The sequence below is a fragment of the Anastrepha obliqua genome, chromosome 2 (genome assembly GCF_027943255.1).
Source record: "Anastrepha obliqua isolate idAnaObli1 chromosome 2, idAnaObli1_1.0, whole genome shotgun sequence".
NCBI classification, from domain to species: domain Eukaryota; kingdom Metazoa; phylum Arthropoda; class Insecta; order Diptera; family Tephritidae; genus Anastrepha; species Anastrepha obliqua.
Window position 1 is genome coordinate 30,990,948 of NC_072893.1, and position 22,257 is coordinate 31,013,204.

The 22,257-nt window shown below is 37.9% G+C and overlaps 1 protein-coding gene across 1 annotated transcript in view; it reads left to right on the forward strand.

Annotated features, from left to right (window-relative positions):
• Positions 1 to 2,798: 2,798 nt before the first annotated feature.
• LOC129239402 (uncharacterized) overlaps positions 2,799 to 22,257 on the forward strand; it is a 169,150-nt gene continuing 149,691 nt past the window's right edge. The window contains exon 1 of the mRNA XM_054874868.1: positions 2,799 to 2,857. The gene's annotated coding sequence lies outside the window, so the exon portion shown is untranslated. The remainder of the gene's footprint in view (positions 2,858 to 22,257) is intronic.

Below are 22,257 nucleotides of genomic sequence, written 5' to 3' on the forward strand. Positions count from 1 at the left end.
ACTCGGCTGGGAGGTTTTGTACAATCATCTACATTTTCCGAAGATTGATAAGTCAGATGATCATATCGTTTTGGTCATGGGTAATTAGCAGTTTTTTCCAATTCTTAGATTTCTGCAGCTGACAATGACAATCACGGTGTCAAAATATGCAGTAGAGTTTTCATCATGCGTAATGGATCGAGCTATCGAAATGACATCAATCGCTTGAAGCATTGCTAACGAGGCCGAGGCGGTCTTTTGAATGATGTGCCTGCTATCCCATACTTAATATCATGAATTTAGTCTGAAAATGAGACCAGATAGTCATTTAATATTACCGACGCTTGCGTCAATCACGCAATGCAGTATCAAACAAACAAGGCAATCGGACAACGTATCGATATTTCATTTGCTCCATAACCGCTCGTGATCGCAGTGGGAGGAGTGGGTACTATTGATGGCGTAAACTTTCTATACGCCCATAGGTGTGGAATCTGGACGCAGGAGCCTCTTGTGTCAATAGACATACGCGTGTCTCTACCTTGAAGAAAACCTAACGCGGTGCGGTTCCAGGTTGCAAATCAGCTGAGTAGGCGGAATGTTATAGTGTTAGTGAGAGCATGCCGCACATACCAAAGTATAATGTTTTTGACATTTTGATTTCAACCTCCTTACTAAAAATAAAAAAAGAGCGCAACCAGTCATTTAATATTTCACACCCTTTATTTAAGAAGAATTTACGAAATCAAATTTTATTTTCTTTTCGCTCTTATCTGGTTATCTCAAATTGAGAAATCGGCTGTTTAAAACTCGAGAAGAGATTGATAATGCGATAGCAGATTTCTGGAAAAAGTTTCTTTTTATTTTTATATTTTTGAAGTGAAATTCTTCAGCGGCGGTCTGATATTTGAGCGAGAATGGAGAGTGAATTGGAAAAAATGTAACGTTTAGAGATTTCGTTACACGAGAGAGAAAAAAAGATACAACATAGAGAGAAGGAGAAAGAGAGCTATACATTTTCTATACCTAAGACATAGGCTTCGTTGTAAGACAGAGTTTACAGATATATAACATAGAGAGAAAGAGAAGGAGAGATATACATCATAATGTTACGCGACAGAGAAAAAATCAGAAAAAAAGTTGCTGGTCATGTTGCAGCGCATAATATCAGTAAAACAGTGGTACCAATCGGACGACGCACATCAATAATCCCGCTTAACAACAACAAAACGATTAACGCTAAACGATCACATTTACCATTAGTTTGTGCTTGTGCGACGACCATTCACAAGTCTCAGGGAAGCACGTATTCTGAAGTTGTTTACGAATATGATAAAAAACATTCGCAATCATTAGTTTACGTTGCTTTATCACGAGTCACTTGTATTGAAGGCTTGTGGATTATAACGAACGGAAATGATTTTAGATTCTACCATGGTCGACGAGCATCAGTCAGTATGTCTCATTTACAAGATGAATTCCGGAGACTATCGTTAAAAAGACTGGAAACTATGGATAAACAAATAATCGATTTGATGACTCAGAGAAGAGGGCTATCTGTATATACTCTTAATTGTCAGAGCCTACGAGCACATTCCGCAGATTTAACAGACTCTGCCATCCGCAAATCGAGTATAGTACTTTTGTCCGAAACTTGGTTAAACGATAACGAGGATATTAGTATACCAAATTTCAATTGTGTCATCAAATATAAGCGACTAAATGTTAGAGACTAAATGTTAGAGGTGGCAATCTACCACAATCAAGATGATAGCGTAAATATCGTCACACCAAACATGGAAATGACTGCAAGGCAGTCTCAGTCATATTCATCAACAGTCACACCAGTTGGCGATGTTTGCATTGCAGAATGTCAAACGCTGAATGGAAAAACTATTGTCATAGCCGCCATCTATATCTCACCGAACCAAAATCTTGATGACATAATATATTTCATTCACCGCTCACTACTGGTTTACAGTCACGCAGGTGCAAATGCACTTGGAAGAGGCGAATACAAAATTCCATTGATTCTCGGGGGAGATTTCAACGTAAATTTCGGATCCAATGATTCTTTGCCGTTGATTCAATTTCTTCGAGAAACATTCGGTTTGCAGATAAACAATAACCCTAAAGAATCAACAACAAAATCCGGAACTACACTAGATGCAATTTTCACAAGTTATCTAGAAAATATTGAATCACGTACATATATTTCATATTTCAGCTATCATAAACCATTATATCAGTATTACCAATTGAACCACCAACAGATGATAGCATAATGCATATACCTATAGTTAATAAAATCGAATTTTGGTTACACAAATTTTATACTGTTGTATTTCTTTTGAAATTATCCCTGTCTCCTTCTCTTCCTCTCTCGCTCTTTCTCTCTCTCTCTCTTATTCACACTCATTCACACACAGAAGGTTCACTTCTACCATGTGTACGATGCTGCACATGATTTTTTTTGTTTCATTATTTTTTTTTAATTTTTTTTTTTTTTATTTTTTCTTCAATTTTTTTATTTTTTTTTTTTATTTTTTTACTTTATTTAACATTATTTTTTTCCGTATTTTTTTTGTTTGTTTCATAAAATGTTGCACTTTTCCTTATTAAGCCCCAATTGACGTCATAAATAGTATACAGCAAATGGCCGTCCCTTTTTACTTAGCATTTCTTTCGCATTTCAGCGTTGCTGTTTAATATTGTAATTTATTTGTTTTTTTTTAATAATTGTAAATATTTCTATTGCATTCATTGAATTTAAAAGTTTCAGCAAATTCATAAATCTTTATTTTTTCTGCTTTTTTCAGATCTACCAGCTGCTAAAGGCGATATTGTAAATTATCACATCGCTCGGACATCCGTAAAGGTATTTGAAAAAGTCTCCATAAAGATTTAATATTAATAACTTACAATTTAAAAGATAATATTTTTAATTATTTGTTAGAAAGATATTATTTTTCTTAATACTGCCAGCAGTAGCTACTAAACGCTCGCTTGTCATATTACATATTTAAATTTGCCACAGCTTTTCTGTCGCTGCAGACACATATAGATCTGCCTCTCCATCTGTTTTCCACAACAAAGTTCATCGCTTCCTGAACAGCATACACAGATAGCATATACAGATGTGTGCATGCTAAGAGGAAAATGCAGTTTTGGCCCGCTGGAATCCACGGAGACACCAGAGCCGGAACCGTGCTCGGTCCTGGAGCCATCTGCGAAAATGCGAAAGCAGTGTTTGCTTCATTTTAAGATGCCCCAATTGAGCCTCTGGCAGCACCATACTGTATCTCTTTTCAAGTGCGACTCCTGATGGCATGGGGAGAATCGTTGGATCGATTGCCATCTCTGTTGTCCAATGCCAGACAGGAGTCGTACCAATTCTCATAGTGTTTCAGCCTGCAGATCGACTTCAAGGCCTCCCTTGGATAAAAGCATCAAGTGGTGGAAGACCAACCAGAGCGTCTAATGCCTGGCCAGACACAACCTTCCGCGCAAGTGTAAAATATGATTAAATTTTTACCGAACTTTGTATACGCGTTTTTTCATGTAGAAATTCATGGTGCACGAAATATTTATCGTAAATTTTATTTACAATATATTTAACACATAGGGAAAATGTGTAGGTCTTTAATTACAAAAATGCTCTGAAAAGTGCAATTAGCTGCTTTTTTGAAAATTTTTTCTTTGTTGCTTTCGTCAACGTACTTTCCACTAGCCGCATAATTTCTATTCTACCGGTCGACCAGTGCACATAAACCGAGCAGAAACAGTTCGACGCGCCTTAATGATTCCCTTAACTAATTAGAAAGTAATGACTTCAGCCAGACCATTTCAGAAAAAGTTTCTAATCTAGAATGATAACTAAATATTCTACCCTAACTATCGACTACGCTGATTTATTAGTGGCAAAGCTTTCATAGACCCAATGCATGCGGAGATTAATGTAGAGTCCTTGCTTTGCTTCGAACGTACTGCTGTAGCTGTAGCCACAGCTTGTCAAACAAATGTTATTCCCACGCATTTGTGCATATTTAACAAATTTGTACACTGATGAAGAAACAAACACACTGGCACACGTCAAAGGTCAAAGTTCATGCTATCAGTTGAGGAAAGCAAAAAAAATAATAGAAGCAGAAAACAGAAAATCAGCTCAACAGAAGCTTTGAAATAACGTCTGACAGGCTCTACACTGGAGTTATCGAGTTTTCTGTATACAGATATACAGTCACTCACACCTTATTTGATACAAATATGATTTTTTTTGGAAAAATTGAGTATGCAGACATTTTATTTATTTTATTTTATTTCATTTTTCAACATAAACTGCAGTAGAAGTGTTGACTCATTTCATTGTAAAGCAAAAAAAAAAAAAACAAGAGCATATAGAAAATCCAAGCCGGAGCTTTAATGATACAGTTAAAAGCACCGCTATTCACGGCGCAAGTTTCAACAAATGAAGTTGTATTTTCAGTATGCGAGAATGACCCGGCTTTACGTAGAGTGAGTTGGACATAAAGCCAGATTCAAATTTATGTACGTTTCTTTTTTCTTAGTCATGGGACCGCGAACTTCGAAAAGTTGGTTTCGGAGAATTTCAAAAAAGGATCGTTCTATAGGCAGTTCAGCACATGATTAAACGTATTTTGCATCGAAATCGTGAATTCGGCCATCAAAGTGACTGCGCATTATTCTCCCCAGGTATATGGAGACCCCAAATCGCTCTAGGGCGTCTAAAATGTTCGCCAAGTTTTTAGAGTTAAATGCGTCGGAAGTGAAGTCTAGGGTGATATTGAGGCAGTACCCTTTGGTGCGATTTAGCCAACGGCTACAGCTGATTGCATTCGCTGCGAGCTGGATTGCTGGCGAGACTGCATCTAACGTTGACTTCCCCTTTCCCCCTTCCTCCGCGTCTCCTCGATCGGATTAAATTCGTTTAAACACCTTATCCGCCGGTTGGCCGTCCAAAAATATCTTGAAAGAGAACGGTCCCCTTTCCCCTTTCCCCCTTCCTCCGCGTCTCCTCGATCGGATTAAATTCGTTTGAACACCTTATCCGCCGGTTGGCCGTCCAAAAATATCTTGAAAGAGAACGGTCCAGAAGGAAGTTGAAACGTCAGGAAAAACTTGGAACGAAATCAAACTTTTTGCATAAAACAGATTGTTCTGGATGGAGGTATTTTACCTAGGCCCTATGCTTCAATGAGAGAAACAGGAACCGATGATGGTGATCTTACCCGCAGAGTCGGTTAGACAAATTGGTCTGCAGCTAGACAGCTCCTATGCTGATTTGCCAGGTTTTGGAAGCAAAATTAAGTTGTGGAAAAGGTGCCCCCCGGGCAGCTCAAGACAGCTATTAAATATATTGGCAAACACTTTGGTTTGTTGCATGATCGCTAGCTGCAAGCATTTATCTGGCACTCCGTCCGGTCCAGGAGCTTTTGAGTCTGCTAAACTGCTTGTAGCCTAATAAGGTGTGAGTGACTGTATGCAAATGCTTGTGTTTAGGTGTATAAGTATATGTATTTGTTTGTTTGTTTGTGCACTTTCTTCGTGTGAAGTAACGCACGTATGCGAACGCAAAGAAAGTTTTTGTGACTTTGGAAAGTTTTCCACAAGTTTGTTTAACACTTTCGAGACGGCGAACAAGCAGTCAAAAGATAATGTGAAAAGCACATATCATTTGTGTACCTGAAACACACATGCACATACACCCTCACGCTTTCGATGCTTCCTACTCGTAACAAAAGAAAAAAATACACACACATGTTAACATTTGTTGTGGCTATATTTGCACGCGTTTGGATGGACGCACGCATTGTTGTTGCTTTATTGCGAATGCCGCCAAGTTTATTTGCCTTTTCATGCTCACACATACACATATGAAACGAGTATACACGCAAGAAACAATCCACTTTCGACGATACTTTTTCGTATTGTTGTTACTTTTTATTAAGTTGTTGCGGGTAATGCCTTAAATGTGGAACTGCCTGCGGCTCACTTGGCAAGCGGGTAGCCGGAATGACAGCATACACACAGTAAAGAATTTTACGAGTGTGTGTGCGTCTCGCTTGAGTAGATAAATGTGGCATTAGTTTATTAATGCCAAAGCATAGCACGTACCGAAACTTATTAGTAACAACAACAAAAACACAGGCAAGTGGGAATAAAACTGTTCTTAGGCATAAGCAAATTAGTCATGCTGCATAACAACGGCGCATAAAAGTTTGTCAGCATTTATTGTAATGGATTGTTTTCATGAGGCAAATCGTTAATGGCCTGGCAGGAGTTGTACTAATGCAAAAGTTTCAAAAGTCAATTTGGTTGCTAGATTCCAGTTATTATTATTGTGCGCATCAGATTTATAAATTTATGAATTTCGTATTGCAACTAATACATTTACATATAAATATTCTATGCACACACACTTACATTTAGTAGCGGGTTTTCCAATAAGAGGTGTTATTTTGATATGCAAAAAAGCTTTTTCCGTAAAAGATCAATGGTTTGGTTGCTTGTGTGGCACGTAGCGCCGTCTTGTTGAAAATAAACGTTGTCCAGATCAATACCATCCAATTCCGAATAACGCAATCCATTCAACGTAACTGTTGAACCAGCTTCATTTTCGAAAAAGTAGGGTCCAATGACTTCGCCGGACGATAAACCGCACCAAACAGTCACACGTTGAGGATAGAGAGGCTTTTCAGCAATAACTCTTGGATTTTCTGAGCCTCAAATCCGACAATTTGACGTAGCCACCGAGGTGGAAATGGGCTCCATCACTCAAGATGATTTTTCGATGGAACTCCAGATCATTTTCATGCATTTCAAGGACCCAATCAGCAAAGACACGACGTTGTTGATGTTCGGCCGGATTGAGTTCTTGTGTTAACTGAACTTTATAAGCCTTAATACCCAAATCTTTATGCAAAATTCGGTGTAATGACGTTTGTGGAATGCCTAATTCCAAAGTACGACGAGGAATGGGCAAACCTGGGTTTTCTTGAACACTTTCGGCTATAACAGCAATATTTTCGGGTGTTCTTGAGCGACGTGCACGGGTTTTATTCTTCACATCACTAAATTGTTCCAACAGCTCGAATTTTTTCACCAATTTCTGTATTGCGGTCCGAAGAGGTGCTTCCCGATGACCCAAAACTGTTTGAGTTTTACGAACCGTCTCTGCCAAATTTTCACCATTTTTATAGTGAATTTTAATAATTTCAATGCGCTGCTTTCAATGCCGTGTATCGTTCCATTTTTATAAATGGCGTAGCTTCTACTTGTCAAATATCAAAAAATGATAGCTTCAAAGTGACATCTATCGAAATAGCGGAGTATTCAAAATAACACCTGTTATTGGAAAACCCTTTAGTTCAATTCAAACTCGTACTCCTTTTTTTACGTTTTGAATGACATATTTTGCTAAACTTCTTTTGCGTTTGTGCTTCTGTTATTACCCAGCTAAATTGTAGCCGACAATAGATAATACACGCGTACTTATATGCACATTAGGGATGTTCTAGTGCTTAACATTGCATGTGTTAGGTAACGTTCGGTGCGCCTCTTGTCTTTGAACCGCTTAATGATTTTGAACAAATAGCGCTCACGTGCAGCCCGAGCAATTCTAACGCACCAACCCGATTGGTGCTCGCAGGTTTCGCCATGTTTGTATTAAGCCCGAAACAGAATTGCAGCGGGACAGCGGCTAACGGGTTGAAGGGTGGTGATCAGCTGATCCACTTCCGTCGGAAAATACGGTCGGTTAAACACAGTTGCAACAGGACGGTTTTGAGCTGGCATTTTGTGGTTACAATAAAATTTATTTTGTAGGGAAAAACATTCTGTCAAAAAAGTACAGGGAATTGTTCAATAAAACGCAAAATAAGTGTTTAATCATCAAAATTTATTTTGTCGCCTTCAAAATAGGCTCCATTCGGCGCAGTACAAATATAATATGCCAACGATTAGTCCAGTCATCAAGGCACCTATGAAACGCCTTTGAAGTGATCTTCTGCAGCTCCTTCAGTGAATTATCCTTAGTGGCCTCTATCGACTCAAAGCGTCGTCCGCGGAGTGGCAATTTAAGTTTTGGAAAAAGGACAAAGTCACAGGAGTCCAAATCCGGTGAATACGGTGGTTATTCGATGATATTTGTCGAGTTTTTGGTCAAGAAAGTGGCCACAATATGAGCCTTGTGAGACGGTATGTTATCATGGTGGAAAATCCATGAGTTTTCCTTCCACAAATTGGGTCGTTTCTTACCCACATTCTCTCTCAAACGTAGTTTAACTTCCAAATAATATTCTATATTTACTGTAGAAGCATTTGGAAGGACTTCCGAGTACACAACACCACGAGAATCAAAGAAAACAAGTAGCATAACTTTCACCGACTGACTTTTGACCGGCTTTGACGTGGGTTTTTGGAGTTTGGCCCATGTGGATATGGCCATTCAGCCGCCTGGTTGCATGTTGACTGGTTTGCATGTCAAACTCATATACCCATGTCTCATCACCTGTTATGACTGTTATGATGCGCTGGATAAACGTTGTGTCCGAATTCACTTGCTCAAGTATGTCTTCAGCCACCTTCTTCACATGAATTTTTTGAAAGAAATTCAACTCTCTTGCAACGAGTCCAGCAGCCACGCGCCTCTGGCCCAATTGATGGTATTAAATGTTGCGAATTGATTCGCGAGACACGCTGAGGTCTCCTTCAAACTTAAATGATGGTTTTCCAGCACCATGTCCTTGACTTTGTCGACGTTTCCATCCGTTGAAGACATTGATGGGCGACCAGATCAGGGAAAATCGTCCACGACTTTTCGGCCCACTGCAAAAGCCTTCTACCACTCGTAGACCCGTGTCTTCCGTGTTTTTGATAAAGCACACTTTCTGCAACATTTCCAGCGATTCGGAACACGAAATCCCGTTCAAGACACAAAATTTAAGACAAATTCTTTGTTCGATATTTTTATCCACAGTGAAAATCGCAGAGCAGACCTGCGGTTGACTGGTATAATTAAGTGCCAAAAATAAGCTATTTGACAGATTATGCCCAAAATTCTGCGACACTATAGAGGACAGTTGTACCAGTCCAGCAAAAAAAAAATTAAACATCTGTGTAACGCGCGGTTTTTAAATGAACAATTCCCAATATTTTTTTGACAGAATGCATTTTCTTTTGCTATGTTTGTGAAACAACTCGCTGAAGTTCATTGTTTGAAAAAAAAACTTCTTTCTCAATTATTGATAATTTACATGGGTTCTTGTGCCAATCGAATCTTATTTGGCTGTTGTTGCTTGTGAACAAACAAATTGTCATAAAGTGATTAGAAAAGCATCCCTGAGTCTTCAATCCCTCGGATAAAAATAAACAAATCTAATTATTTTGCCACCATACAAATAGCCGACGGCAAGTAATCGCTCCCCGCTGCAATTCTGTGCAATTTCATTACATTAAATATTCCTAATTTTGGCTGCAGGTACCCGTCAACCTATTAACCGTTGTCCACTGCAATTCTTTTCAAGGGGTTACCTACGACACATGAACGAATCGTGCTTGTCAATCGCTACTTGCGCTATGTAATGGCTCTTGTATACGGACTTTTTTCCTATATTTTATAAAGTCAAAATTATGAATAATATTATGAAGTTGGTTTGTGTGTGGAGCCATATTTTTACTTACATACTTAGTCCTACCATAAGTTCGGATATAAGTTAAGTCTGTTATGGATATGAAACTATAATACTTTTTTAATGAAGTTAGTTTTATTTAATCATGTAAATATTACAAAAAAAACACTTTTAAATTTTCAATCGAAATGCTCACAATTTGCTTTTACTCAAGCCTTCAAACGATTTTGAGCCTTGCAGCGCGCACGGTTTCCATGGACACTGACGTCGCTGCTCGAAACAAGGATTGTTAGAGACTCTCCAAATTTTGGTGAAGTCTTCGACAGCCCATGCTCTCCAATTCTGACGCTAAACCGCAGTCCAATGGATTCAGATCTGGACTTGCAGACGGCCAATCTTCTGCGGCTATAAACCCAGGAATATTGTTTTTTAGTCATTGCTATTTGGTTTTGCCTTATGGGTTGGAGCGGCAGCTTGCTGGAAGGTCCAACGCTCCCCATTGAAGGCAGTACTGCTCAACTACTTCACCACGCCTTCTAAGACAGCCTCCTGGTACACTTTATTGTCCTGCTTTTAACCCATTTTCGCAGAAATGAAGAGTTGTAACGCCTTTGCAAGAATCTCCCCACCAAACCATTACGAAGGCTGGATGGTGGCCTCTTTAAACCCTTGGAACAAAATATTTTTTGCGTCTTTAGAAGTTTTGGCATAGATTTTGTCGTTTTGCTCATTAAAAACTTCTTCAAAATTGCACATTTTGTCATCTGTGAAAAGTACATTTTCATGGCCGTTGACCGCGTGCCACCGAAGCAGCTGCTTGCATTTGTCGAGTCAAATTTTTCTCAAGCGCGTTGTCAAAAGGTGACCAGTTGAGCGACGGAAGGTTTTTTTGCGAAGATCCTCTCTGATTAGTCTTGACATGGATCTGGTCGAGGTATTCATTTCCCTCGGCGTGATTTTCTGCTCACTGCGAATTCTTTCTCGAACGAATTTTATGCCTGCACTGGTTCGCTCCACGGGAGGACGACCACTTCTTTTTCTGTCTGACACTTCAGACATTTGGAAAAAACGATTGATCGTGCGGTAATCAAATAGTTTTGAAATATTCAGTTTTTTCAGCAATTCGTAAATCTCACTTGCACTTTCACTACACTTTTGTAATGCAATCACTGCAATGCGATTTTCCTTAGCTCCCACTCCTGTGTTAACAAGCGAAATTTGCCACGAAACTGAGTATAACTTATGAGTAGACAACGCATACGAACAAAAGCAAAAATAACGGAACTTTTTTCTGCGACTTTGTTCTCGTCGTATGCATTGTAAACCTTGTCACAGATTTTAAGGCACGACTAAGTACAGTGGCTGTCGCCGTAGCCGAATGGGTTGGTGCGTGGCTACCATTAGGAATTCACAGAGAGAATGTAGTTTCGAAACTCGGTGAAACACCAAAATTAAGAAAAACATTTTTCTAATGACGGTCGCCCCTCCGCAGGCAACGGCAAACCTCCGAGTTTATTTCTGCCATGAGAAAGCTCCTCTTAAAATATCTGTCGTTCGAAGTCGGTTTGAAACTGCAGGTCTCAACATCAAGACGCACACCACCAATAGGAGGAGGAGCTCGGCCAAATACCCAAAAAGGGTGTACACGCTCTTGACTTCGGCAAGAATGAGGTCTACATTGTCCAACTTCATCGCGTGAATGAGGATATTCGACTGAAAAGACTTGATCCACATGATCAAACCATACTTCTTCACGACAACGCCAGGTCCCATGTTGCACAACTCGTTAAAGCCGCACTCCAGCACCTGGAATGAGAGGTCCTTCAAAATCCGCCATATTCTTTGGACCGTGCACTGACCGATTTCCAGCTCCTCCGCCCTCTGCCAAATCATATGAAGGACGTTAGCTTGGATAACAAAGGGGTCCGTAAAACTGGCTCAACAACTTCTTTGACACCAGGCCAGATGATTTTTGGCGGAACGGCATCAAAAAATTGGTCAAGAGGTGGAAAGATGTTGTAAACAGCAACGTCGAATGCATTACCGATTAGCTTATTGATATAATTAATGTTTATTCTTCAAATAAAAGTTTTCGGTGAAAGGCTGCGAACTTATTCCCCAACCTAATAACTCATACCGTTAAATTTTCTCAGTTCCTTAGCAGCAATTATCAGCTATTATTCCGAAATTTCATTCACACTTGTCCAATTTCATATTTGTCCGATTTGTCACCCGTTTAGGGGTAACAAAATAGAAATATGAGTTTACTAAATACACCTAATATGCCAAGCTATGTAGAAGAGGAATGCGTCTAGTGAAACTCTTGTCATTCCCCAAGGCATTTCCTTTTATAGTTCTCGAGTAGCCATGGTTGCAAAGCCGTTAGAAGTGCGCCAGTTTGGCATCAGTAAATTCGCTTGTGTTGTTGTGTTGACATGCTCGTATATGTGGTACACATTTACTTCGGGACTGTAACCCCCGGCTTAAGACTATGCACTTGTATGATAGTTATTGGTGCTCTCTCATCCCTGCTCACTCATCCGCCTATCTTTTGCTATATCTGTCGCTGGCTAAACTCGCATATACGCCCACTTTGTTTATTTGCCTGCTGAGTAATTTTTATTTAATTTTATGCTTAATCCTTCAGGCTTTGTTAGTTTGCACACTTTTGTTGTAGGTATTTTCTTTTTCGTTGTTTGCGTATGGACGTTGTTTAGCTTGAAAAAGTAATGCTCTTGAAATGAAATGTATTAGCATTGTGTGCTTTGATTGTTATTGTTGGTTGAGTGTTGAAAGAAATTGTTTCAACAATGCTTTTCATCCAACTTTAACAAAATTTTGAAAAAATTAAAGTGGTTTTCTTCTAGTAACTTAAGCCAATAGTCAAGAGAGGATTACATTTCGATGTGATCAAAAGAGATTTGTATGAGTTAGTCAAAAATTTTAGGTTGTAGGCGAGACGGCTTACTGTTGCTTGAGTGGTACTTAAACTGCTTCAGGTGGAGCTACGTAGAAAATTGTTGCAATTTAAGTTAAGCGAAAAGTTTTACTTATATGTATTAACATAAACGCCTATAGCATAACGAGCAACAGATGGCTGGGTGCGGTGTCTGAAACAATGGAAGTTGTGTAATTGGCAATTTCTTTAATGTTACTCATACGCACTGGCGTATATCAGTAGGTTATGCAGCGTTAATTTATTTGATCTTATTAAACATTTAAATGTTCATGTCGAGTATACTCGTCAGAGTAAAACGATTTTTCGTATAATGTCGAGTATACTCATCGTGACGATAAAAAATCGCATTCATATTATTATTCAACGAATCAACTTTCATTTTTCAACTGCAATTTTTCTCCCCTTAAAAAAAAATCGCAAAAGAATGACAACTTTCTCGCCTGGTGAGAGCAGTGATGAATATGGAGAATACAATGAAACAGAAAAAGTAAAAATAAATAAAAAAATAAAAATAATTCAAGCTCAACACGAATCGCTGTAGGTAGATTTCTAGTCTTTTATTCATTCAGTTTTCATTCCTATAATGCCTTAACTTTACCCATATATTATATATTTTTTATCAGTGAAATAAATTTTGTTTGTCAACAACAAAAAAAAAAAATATATTTTTTTAAAAAACAAACGTGCAACGTTGGACTTTTAGTCTTAATTGCCTACTTTTACAGGCAGAAACATTTTACTATGTTTATCTTAAATAATTACTCCGTCTTCGCTGGAAAATAATTAAGCAGGCAGAAAAAGTTTTTCGAATCAAAATTAAGCAATTGACGGGTTAAAGCTATGACAGAGGTTAATTTTATATTTATTGCATTAATTTTATTAAGTAGTAAAGTATAAAGTAGGCGCATTCAAATAAACTTTTCAACTCTCATAGTAAGCTAAGAAGGCTTTGTAAGCGTCTTGTAAAAATTCGGCCTGAATGTGTGTACTACTAAAAACTGAAAAGTAGTTGCGTGATTGATTTGGCATTTTTCAATTTTTCAGCAATGTATTGGAATACTGAATTCGAGAGTTGGGTTCATGAAGACCTAATAAGTCTTGTTGACCTAGCAAAAAAAGATATTATAATAAGCGGGTCATTTGAAAAGTCCGCGCAAAGTCAGAGACATGGCAATATTGGTGCATATCAAGGTTATGTTTAGTTAGTAGCATCCCTTGGAAGAACACACACCAAGTTTCAGCCAGTTCGGTATATTTATTTGTGTTTGGCATTCGTTTGAATCGAGTGATTTTCTGTATACATCGCGACAACGCATCAGCTCACGTCTCAGCAGTTTTGGGTGTAAAACTAATGAAAATAGGGTTCCAACTCGTTTCATATACTATCTTTTCTCCAGATTTGGCTCTCTTCGATCTATAGACCTACTCTTTATTTCCGAATTTGAATAAATGGCTGACGGGAAAAAGATTGTATTCAAACGAGGAGGTGATTGCAGAAATGAAAGGCTATTTTTCAGATTTAGACAAATCCTATTACTTAAAAGGAATCAACAAACTAGAACAGGATTAGACTAAGTGCATAAGGCTGAAAAGAGGCTATGTCGCAAAATATAAAAAAAGTTTACCCCAAAAAATTAAGTCTTTTTCATTTTAAAAGACTCTCGCTTACCTATCAAAGGAACAGAGTTTAAAAACGTAATTAAAATTAAATTAAATTTAAGCAGTTGTATAAGGCGAAAGTAGTTGTGTAAAATTTAAAATAGCAATTTTTATAGATAAGGTTCCCACTCATCTAAAATATTAATAGCAACTAAATATGGTAGTTTTCTAATACATTGCAATACTGTCATCCGAGAGGGAATGAATTTGGCCTAATTTTTGTATAAGGTTGCCACCTATCAAAAAATAATACCTTAATTCTTCTTCTTCTGGATTAGCGCGATAACAGCTTAAGCGACCTTTGCCGATTTTAACGAAGCGCACCAGTCATTTATTTCTAATGCTAACCGGCGCCAGTTGGGCACATCAAGTGAAATCAAGTGCTTCTTCACCATTCGTCTTCCTCTGCCTCTGCTACCACCAGCTGATACTACAAAGGCTGGCGCACTTAAGCATAACAGGGGTCATGAGAACTAACCCAACTGCTGGCGTGGAAGTGCTTTTAAATTTACCACCGCTGCATTTAGCAATACAAGAGGAAACTACTATACAAGCACTCTCTTTTCATACGAAAGAAAAACTTAAACCAAAAGATCTTACTTACTACCTCAATATCTTGAACAGGGCTTAACATGCAGTATGCACAATTTCTTAACACTAAATACATGCGGAAAATCCATAATGGTAACAGTGGAAATCAAATCCAAAAGAGTTTTCTCATCGGTTCTCAAAGCCTTGAATAGCTTCACATTCAAGTCTAAAGTCCAAATAGAGTGTAACAATGCACTCAACAAACTGGCCACTCATAATCAGGTCTCACTGATTTGGGTACCAGGACATGAGGGACACGAAGGAAACGAGAAGGCAGACTTTTATGCCAAAAAAGGGGCAGAAGGGCTATTTATTGGACCAAACCCATTTTTCGGATTTAACAAAAATAATATGAAACAGGAAACCTAAAAATGGATCCAAACTAAGCACTGGGGATCAGAGAACATTGTAACGGCACAAGCGGCCTTAATCACTCCGAAAATTTTTTGAAATTCAATGCCAACAGAGCAAAATCTGCTCTAACTCTAGATAAAAAGGGTCTCCGATTACTCCATGGAGCCCTTCCAGATCACTTTGCCTGTAATAAACACTTTAATAGAATAGGGTTATCTAACACAATCTGCCGAAACCAAGGTGCAAAGATCCAAAAATCTTGCGAAGAGTCTTTCTCTCAAATACTCCAAAAAACACCTCATCGGATATTGTCATCGTCCAAGCTTCCGCGCCATACGTTTGACCGGGTATATTGAGAGCCTTTTAAGTCTTCTGAGAGCTTTATAACTTAATTAGTAAGATATTTTAATGCGCGCATCACATGCAACGTGCTGGAAAAAAGTTTTAGCCAGAATCGTTGTTCGGAAGGACTGCATATTTAATTTTTTTTGACGTTAATCATTAAGAACAAATTGCAAATGCAAATAGTTAAATAAAACACTGAAATGCGGGCTTTAAATTCCGAGTGCTTAGATAATCGGAACTTTATATTAAAAATAAATGAATAAATAGTTGGCGCTTACACTTCTGTTAGGTGTTTGGCCGAACTCCTCCTCCTAATGGTGGCGGCGTCTTGATGTTGTTCCATAAATGGAGGGACCTACAGTTTCAAGCCAACTCCGAACGGCAGATATATTTTTTTGTTTTTATAAGGAAATTTTTCGAGGCAGAAATTCACTCGGAGGTTTGCTATTGTAATTCGAGAGGTGACTGCTACTAGAAAAACAATTTTCTATCATTTGGTGCTTCATGCACGGAGACTCGAAACTGCGCGCTTTCGCATGGTAGTCAGCATCACTTCGGCTACGGCGCCACTTCATGTTGTGGTGATGAAAATTACAAGAAGAGATGAGCAATCTTTTGAAAGCCTGCGGTGTAGATGTAGACATGGATTTTGTTTTGAAGAAAATATATTGAAGAAAAAATGTATTATAAGACCTAAGATAAAAGAAAAATATCCCATGAAAATTTTTGGTAAATGAGCGTTCACGTACATATGGCTCATTTTACAAATCATAAGATAGAATATGGATTCAAATTGCTCAAAGTGGCTTGAGCGATAATTTTAAAGGAATTTGTGCAATACTATTGAAACTACTTTGAAATACTTTTAGATAAAAGTTGCCAAGCCTCATAGTATTTGTGTTCGCTATAGTAATTTACTGGTGATTTGAAGGTGTCTATATGAGGTCTCGATCGTAGGGGTTAACATTCGTTTGAAGCGTAAAGATTCTTTTTTATCTGACGTCAAAAATGTTGATGTTTACGTTCGTCCCGAAAAAACAGCATTTGCGGGTAGTCATGTTTCATTATTACCTTTCAAAGAAAAGTGCAGCTGAAACGTGTCGTATATTGGTAAATATTTACGGTAACCACGCCCCATCAAATACAACTACTAAAGAGTAGTTTCGACCCTTCCAAAGTGGCAATTTCGACGTGAGTGACAAAGATCGTGAAGGGGCACCGAAAAAAATTGAAGATACTCAACTACAACAATCATTGGATAAAGACGCATGTCGAATCCTTAATGATACGTCTGAGGAGTTGGATGTTGAGAGATCAACCGTCGGTAAACGATTGCACGCGATGGCAATGGTCCAGAAAGCAGTCAATTGGATGCTACATCAATTGAAGGAGAGGGATATCGAGAGACATTTGGGCCTTTGGTGACGTGTGAGATGCTTCTTAAACGGCAGAAAAGAAAAAGTTTTCTGTATCGTATTGTCACTGGTGATAAAAAATGGATCTATTATGATAATCCTAAGCGTCGTAACTGTTGGAGTGTACCAGGGGAACCAGGTCCATCGACGACGAGAAAAAATATGCATGCTTTAAAGATTATGTTGTGCGACTGCTGGGATCAGAAGGGTGTCATCTCTTATGAGCTCCTTAAACCATCTGAAACCATCACTGGCGATCACTGGTGATCGTTACCGACTGCAGCTAGTGCGTTTGAATCGAGCTTTCAAAGGAAAGCGACCGGAATGAGACGGTAGGACGGTAGACATGACAAACTTACTTTGGTGCATGACAATGCCAGGCCACACGTTGCTAAATCGGTGCAGACATATTTAGAGGGCCTGAATTGTGAAATCTTGCTACATCCGCCATATTGCGAGCCATTGCACCTTTGCAATACCATCTATTTCGATCAATGCAGTCAGTCCTTAATGGCGTGCGGATCATTTTTTACGAGAGCATCGCAAGCTGGTTCAGTGAATGGATCAAAGCAAAAGAACTCGAAGTTTTCGTCAGAGGAATTCGTAACTTTGGCTAAGAAAGGACGGAAACTTATTCCCATACCCAATACAACTCACAAGAAATGCGCACCGGCATGTGCATACGCAAGCAATTTATAAATTAATGACTTTACTATTCAACTATTCGAATCACCTCGTATTTAGACAACTCCCTAACCCAATGAACCTTGGCACGCGCAATGACCTTAATTTGATGTCAAATCAAATCGATTAAGTAATTACGGGGCTTAATAAATAAATGGCTGGTGTAAAAACATATATTAATATGTACCAGCTTGAGTTTGAACTTCTATCGGAACTGAATATTTGCCTTCATTAAAGTAGGCAAATAAGTGTAGGTGTTCCACAATATTATTAATTTGCGCAGTTAATCGCCTTTTGCGTTAAACCTGGTTTCGAATTATTCAATCGGATATGTCATGTGTTTGTGTACGCATCAGACAAGTTGCTATAGACAGATTGGCATACAAGTAAGTGTGAGATGACGACACAAAAGGAACTGCATATGAGAATGTATTGCGCTATTGTAATTAGTTATGTAACAGCTCTGCGTCGTCGAAACTGCCTTATCCATACTCAACACATCGCAACGCAAGAGCCTCAGTTTGATTCTAGAAAACGCCGGAGAGCTACAGAAAAACTGCTCTGCAGTGTCCTAATTCTCAGAACAGAATAGGCATATTGCGTCGCCAATGATTCTCATGGTAGTCATATGCTGAGCATAGGCGTCGTGTCCTACGATTACACCCATTAGTACTCTTAGGTCCTTCCTGGTAAGTTTTAACAGAAAGGTCGCTAATTTCCTGTTTGGTTATTTCACAAAGCATTTGGCTACTCTGCACAACTGATACCAACGTCTGAAGTCGTCAATCCATAGTTGAATCGATGCTGAATTGACACCTATGAAAGATTCAGAGTATGCTTGCAGAGCCTTCATTAGCCAGTATCAGCCAACTCCTTCGCTGTAATACCACAGTGTCCACGTACCCAAATAAGACAGGTTTTGTTGTGTTTTGGAACACTGCTCAGTTTTGTCTTACATTCACCGACTAGTTTCGCAGAGCAGTGTGGGTTAGCAAAAATTCTCAGTGCAGCTGGAATGTCACTACAAATTCCAATACTACTACCACGCAACATTTATGATGGCATAGATTTTCGTTAAGATCGAGCTGTGCATCTTCCAAAGCCGGACATTTGTTAAATATGTCGGACATTTGTTAAATATGCCTTGCTACAATATCCAGTCTGTAATTGAGCCAAAGTTACGCGGCTCTTACGAGGGCCGAGCTGACCGAGCTGGAATCTCTTCGTCTGCAATAGGCGGTGGTTGAACTCCGATAATGGCATTCGGAGGTCGAGAGTTTAGGAATATGGTGAGAGTCTCCCGTTGAATTTTGTTTAATGTCTGTCTATTTACTGTGCAGTCCAATAGTTTCAGTTGTATTTGGTCCTGAATCTCGTCGGTGTAGTCGAAGAAATGTCATCTGACTCACCTGGTGAGGTGGCTCGAGCAAAATGGCCAAGCAGCTAAGTGCTCTTATAGATCCTTCCTATAGTGTTTGATGTGATATTGCATACCTCATCTTTCTGTCTTCGATGTATTCCCATAAACTGGAAAAATTAGGCGTTCGTTATATCGAATGAAGACTGTAGCTTTAGCTACCAATTTATCTTCAAAAAAAAAAAACACCACCATCTCTCGTCTAAGCCCAGATGTATCAATTATTGGGTATGGCCACTTATCAAGATTATTTCACCTATTTTTGCTCATCCTGCCAATGTGCGCGTACATTTTTAACTACCCTTGCATGCATACTCTTCCGTTTTTACTGTTATTGCTTTGTTGTCTCACATCATTGCTACCATTTTCGCTGCCAATAGCCATACATTCATGCCATTAATCAAAAAATATTGTCCATACATAAGACACGAAAAATTTATGTGAGGCAATTCATGTCATTGCTCGACCATTTTGGCTGCCAATCTCTCGTGATGGTATGCGCAAGTTCTCTAGCAATTTTTCATACAATTTAGTGGCCATCAGGTCGTATAGCTTGTACTTGGAGCTTTACGTAAACAAATAAAAGAAAAAAATAATGTCATCGTAAACACACACACACACACATAAATCTCATGACTAACACACACCAAGCGAGGCAAATAATAAATACGGAATAAATTGCAAATTAGCTGCTGCATGTGTGTGTGTGTGTGTTACAAGTGTGTTGAGAGAGAGAGAGTTGTTGTGATTGCTGGTAATATTTATTTGGGTACAGGAATTATGTGGTGAAAATACCAATTAATTTTGTTTATGTGCTTTCCTAGATTTCCACTAATGCTGCTAAGTATTCAATGAAGGATTTTTATAGCAAAGAGAATTATAAAGAATTGGAGCTCGGGTGGAAGTGCTGGTATTTACACGTACACTACACCTGTGGTATAAACAGCTTTGCTTTTCCCTATTTATTTAAATGACTTACATGACATCTTAGGAGGGGGAATTGATATTGAGGACATTAATGTGCGTCTGCTTCTGTGTGCGTATGACAGAGTTTTGTTAGCTGACAACGTAAAAAAATTACAAAAAAATATCAATAATTTATGACTGGAGCATGCAAGTTTACCTCCCTAAGTCAGGCATAAAGATTTTTCGATCACTTCAGTGATAGGTTAGCAGAAAGTAAAAAATTTATGTTTTGTTGATAGTCAAGCAGCGATTAAGCCATTGACCCCAGCGCGCATCAATTCAAGATGTGTTAAAGAATGCAGGAGGCCTCTCTCGCTTACCCAAAAAACAACAACATACTTTGTTAGGTCCTAGGCCACTATGAAGTGGAGGGAAATGAAAGAGTGGATGAGTGTGCAAGGGAAGGCTGAGAGCTTGACTTTCAGCGAGTGATAGGATATAATAGAATAGATAGAGGACATAAGCATTCTTCTAAACGAACTGTACACTGCGATTGACTTGAGCGTAGTCGCGGAAACCAATAGAAGGTGGTCGCTAACTACCAACTGCAGGGTCACCAAAGCGCACTGGCCAAAACTGAATCTAAAAGAACAAAATGTCTGCTTGGATTCAACAGTTCAACTACCAGGTCCTCTCAAGTGTTATAACGGGTCACTGCATTATTGGCACTCTAGCCAGTATAATGGGTGTACGTCGCAATGGCTTTCGCTGGACTCGTGGAGATAAAGAAGAAATTTATTTAGTGCAACAACTCCTCTGTAAATGCCCTGCACTTCAAAGAAGCTAACCCAAATTTTATTTCTTTAAATACCTGGGAAATTTGCAAAATGTCTCACTTGAGGGACTAGATCTCACTTCTTAAAAAGATCCAAGTGGTTTAAGCTACTTAGTTAGGGATGGAAATTAATTGCAGTTATCACAATGGGCTTTAAGACATTTGAGTGTTGTCTTAGTCAAGCTTACCTAACTTAACCCTAACCAAAGTTTAAGGAGAAAGCTGTTCATTGAGCGGAACTTTTAAATTCAAAATATAGGAAAGGCGAACCAAAGCATAGATTTACTTTTACAAAATTGCAAGAAAGAATTTACAAGAAAAATTAAGACGTCAAAAGTTTTACTTATAATATTATATAAAAAATTAGATCACACTGGTGGAAATTATCATTCGAATGAGTTCACAACTCAAAGGTTGGAAAAAATATTCAAAAAAGGGGTTCTCTCGAGTAGTATAGGAAATGGCGGATAGTTGTCACACCAAAAACTGACCTTTCTGGCGCAATATTTCAGCTGTAGAGCAAAGTCTTGCCTGAATAACATTCAACATCGATAACTTGAAGGTCTCAACAATTATTCATTCATGAACCGACGGATTTCACCTGTAGACGTGCCCATGGTGACCATTTAAACGAATGTGATTTTGCATATTTATTTGTTAAGAGCCGTAATTTTAATAGAACTAATGAATTTTGAAATAATCTAAATAACAGTTCGACTTTTTTTAGAGACACTTTATAAAGTTATTTATAGAAAATTTTATTTGTTAAATTACATTTAGAAGTTATTCATTAATTTTTCAGTTTTTTTTTCTTTTTGCTTTAACAATATCGCTCAATAATTTTTATCTGCACAACGCCGAGTATGAGCATGAATTTCGACAGTGAAAATCTCATTAAAAACTTATTCAAAAAAAGTTTTTTGATATCTCCCTACGCTACTTTCGCAATTGCGGCGTAAATTGATGACAAAAACAAAAAATATGTTTTGAAGTATCAGATATCTTCACAATGAATATATTTTTATGGAGTTTTATTTTGTTTTTTATTATTTTATTTTTTCTAATATATTTTTACGGAGTTTTATTTTGTTCTCATATTTTTTATAAATTTTTTTTAATATTTTTTAAGGAGTTTCATTTTGTGTTTTATTATTTTATTTTTTCTAATATTTTTGAGGGAATTTTTTTTTATAGATTGTTTTTTTTTCTAATATTTTTTACGGAGTTTTTTTATTTTTTCTAATATTTTTAGGAACTTTTTTTAAGATTTTTATTTGTTTTTTTCTAATATTTTTTATGGAGTTTTTTTTCTTTTTTATTGTTTTATTGTTTTATTTTTCCATTTTTTTATCTTTTACGGAATTTTATTTTGTTTCTTATTTTTTTCTAATATTCTATAAAAAAAATTTATTGTATTTTATTTATTTATTTTTTAATTTTTTCTAATATTTTTTATGGGGGTT